This window comes from Rhipicephalus microplus, chromosome 6, assembly GCF_043290135.1.
Source record: "Rhipicephalus microplus isolate Deutch F79 chromosome 6, USDA_Rmic, whole genome shotgun sequence".
In the NCBI taxonomy this organism is placed as follows: Eukaryota; Metazoa; Arthropoda; class Arachnida; order Ixodida; family Ixodidae; genus Rhipicephalus; species Rhipicephalus microplus.
The window spans coordinates 112,978,715-112,982,563 of NC_134705.1; positions in this window are offsets into that span (position 1 = coordinate 112,978,715).

Genomic DNA, 3,849 nt, shown 5'->3' on the forward strand with positions numbered 1-3,849 from the left:
TTTCCATCGCGAATCTACACATTTCTCCAACCAGTCTCGCACTTGCGTGCCGTAGCCTGACCAATTAGTCGTTTCAATTCCGTGCACAGATATTCATTTGAGAACGCCGCTGACCGAGCATCGATGTCGAGATAAGAATACTTCGCGATTACGCAACTCGCATTCGTCAAATAGTTATCCCGTCATTGCCTCTGCTCGAACTGCACAACCACATTTTTTTGTTGCCTTAGTTGTGTGCCGTTGGAACTCTGCGCTCGTTTGATATTAGTCGCAACAAATGGCGCGCGCACTGTTTTCCCAGTTTTCATGACCTTTTAAAGTCTATTTTCGGGTGATTCGTTTGCAACGCCTTTAATATCGGCATTTACTCTTCGAAAAACTGTTCAGACAGAAGTATCCTGTTCTCGTGTTCATTTATCTGCCATGCGAGACCACAACACTGCAGCTTTAATTTAGCATTTGAAGGCCTCAGGGATTTCATTTTATTTCTGATTTCTCAATGTTGCTTGTTTGCCGTAGTTTTAGTACTCCTTATATCCTCGAGAAAGTCTCACTCGATTGCTTCCCTGAAATCTCTGAACTGATGTATAGCCTCACCCTTCTAATAATCACAGAATTGCCTGATCTCCTTCAACGTCCTTCAAACAAACATGTTAGAAATACAAAGGGATTTAGATGACACCAATGACAGCAGCGTCAAGAGCAGCGAAAGTAAGAAATAGACTGATTCTTAACCTGCGTAAAAGATGCGAAGCATTGGCAAGCACGCACGTAGCCTGCTGCCGTTTTTGTCGCCAAATGAAAGGAGCGGACGGCGCACTCCGTGCTTTCATACTGACCGCAAAGATGACAAACCAGTGGCACTGTGCCAATGGAGCAGGAGGCGCGGTGCCACAGTCAACATTTCGTAGCTTAAAAGGTGATGCTAGCATCGGAAATACGGTTTTCCCATCCACGGTGTAGCAGTTCGAAATGGTAGCAAGCCACCACCGGTAATTCTAATGGAGGTCACGGTATCGGCAACGCCTTGGTTAAGGATGCATGGAGTCTATGAGCACACGTGAAGCCTGTTCCAACCCTTGCTACCAAGTGGGCCGCCGAATTATACGACCATAGGTCAATTAGGTTTTTAAGAAATGAATGTCTAAGTTGGTCTTCAATTCCGGTATCGCGCATTTAAATACAGGCGCATCATTTCCGCCGCTGTCTACACCCCGCCTCGTGCAGCAGACGGACGCTGCGCGCGCTTTTTTCGCTTTGTCTCGGCCCGGTGCCATGGATGCGGGGCACGTCTGCATTTTTAAGCGCCGGCGGGTCAAAATCAAAAGGCGATGTTTCCGCACTCAGACAGCTGCACTAATTTCTGGCAAGTTCAGGAGAGATGCCCCGCTACGGTGGTCTAGTGGCTAAGGTACTGGGCTGCTGACCCACAGTTCGCGGGATCGAATCCCGGCTGCGGCGGCTGCATTACCGATGGAGGCGGAATTGTTGTAGGCCCGTGTGCTCAGATTTGGGTGTACGTTAAAGAACCCCAGTTGGTCGAAATTTCCGGAGTCCTCTACTATGGCGTCTCTCATAATCATATGGTGGTTTTGGGACGTTATACCCCGCAAATCAAATCAATCAAGTTCAGGAGAGATAGCACAGCTTGGTTTCGCGTCGTAAAACATCGCTAGCTTCTTTTTGAACAATAGAAGAGTCACGTGTGCTACAGTGGCACGAATTGCATTTCTTGAAGTCATCGTCAACCCAGAATAAAGCATATTCCTAGTTCGCAGCTGCTCCCCTCGTGCTCCGGTGTGCGTTCCAAACAGTCTTGCATCGACACAGCACATTCGCATCGACACAGCATGCACACGGCAAGAAGTTTCCGTCCGTCGGGAGCGCTCAAGGAAACCGTTCTATTCTTCTAAACACTGTCGTGAGCTCTGGTATACGGTCTCGCACTCCATGCCAGCGAGGATGGCATGGCTGCGTGAACAATCGGACCAGGACACAAAGCACGCCGGTGAGCGACATCGTCGTCAGTAAATTCGTCTCAGCCTACGCCCACGTGAGCATATCCTGACGCACTTTTCCCGGCCAAACTATGCAGGTGGAAATGTTGACATCTCAAAATCGAGTTGTTCTTTCACATGGTCTGAGCAGTACCCGAGTTGGACTTGGTGTTTATCCAGGTGATTGCGCCGTGCGTGCCGGCTAATCCGCAAACGGACGAATGGACGATTGGAAACTCTCTGCAGGCCACCAGTCAAATGCATGACGTCCCCAGAACCACAAGAAAAATCGTCTTCCTAATGACCGTATACTTCTGCGCTTCCCGAACTGCTTCGCCTTGTCGTCCGATCACACTCGACTGCGCCCAGCAGTATCAGATTATTGGAGAACTGTACTGCGTGAACTGCCACGTGGAACCAACGGAGATTTTCGTCCTTCTATGACGTAAGCTGACTCGCATCACCAGGCTCAATTTGGTGCAACACCACCGGGAATACCACAAGTACAAGCTTCACAACTAGACCAGCCTGTCCCACACTTCGAAGGGGCCAGACATACACATCATGCGACTTGATTGTCATGTGAGCGACCGTGCACTAGCCATGGAAATCTTTGCATGGCGGTGGAGGAGTACCGCACAACTTGCATTTGGACGTCACTTTTCAGGTTCGTCTTAGTCAGTAGAGCTCTGTAACGGACCCGAGACCACCTTCTCGTATTGTACAGCACTCACGGATTGAAACAGGACACTCGGAGAGTGTGGCCGATGGCACATGTGCCACCGCTCGTGAGTGCGTGTGGAAACAATGTGCTGCATTGAAGTATGGAGCGACAGCTATATACGAAGCAGGATTACTTCTTCCGTTCGCAAAATTGTCGGCCTGTAGTTCATCATATGTATACTGCCTGCGTGGCGCTGCAAGGCTTGCACACATTCGCATGTCGACCGCACTAGATCGCCGCGGCGCACTCTTTCATTGCCACGCCAGAAGACGACCCTCTCAATCTGCGTGCTTAGGCGAAGTAGTACACTTGCTGTGCCAGTAAAACAAAAGATTCAGTTAGAGTTGCCTTTCGTGCGTTCGGACACGAAAGACACGAGCGCTCGTGTCTTTCGTGTCCTTCTTGTCTCTGTGTCGTCGTTTTGTTTTCGCGCTATAACTATTGTCATGCCATACCAACTAGCCCAAGCTGCCACACCTCGTGGCCATTGCGAGTTGTGACGTCGCGTGCTCAGGAGCATGCGCGGCCTTACAATCATGCAGGCCTGCTCCGCACGGCTGACAACGTTTGAAGGTATCCTTGTTTAACCGAACATCTGTGCTGGCTAAGTGCGCTTTCGTCTTATCAATTTCATAATAGGAAGCGTGTTTCGACCGATGACACACTGTTGCATAAAGGATGAAGGGTGCTTGTCCCAGACCATTATCTTTTTGCATGTCTAAAAACAAGGCCGCCGCTATGCATGCGCTCTAGCTTGGGCTCTTACCGCGCGCGCCTCTAAACGTCCATATCGGTGGCAAGGCGACCGCCGATAGAGGGCATCGTTCTCCGTACCACCGCGACGCCCACGTTCAGAGCACTATAGTAAAAATATTCTAGGCACTATAGTACACCTTGCACAATAAAAGAGCTGACATACTATGCTCAAGAAAAGCGATTTTATGAAGAGAAGAAACAATACACAAGGCTAATGAATAGCAGCAAAGTCTTAGAATAACTATGGCAACCATGCAGGTGAAAGTAAACGCTGGACATATATTAGATAAACAAAGCATACTGAACGCCAAACATGCTGTATAAGCACCCGTTTAGCACACCCGCCGCCCGTATAAATGAGACACGTGTTAC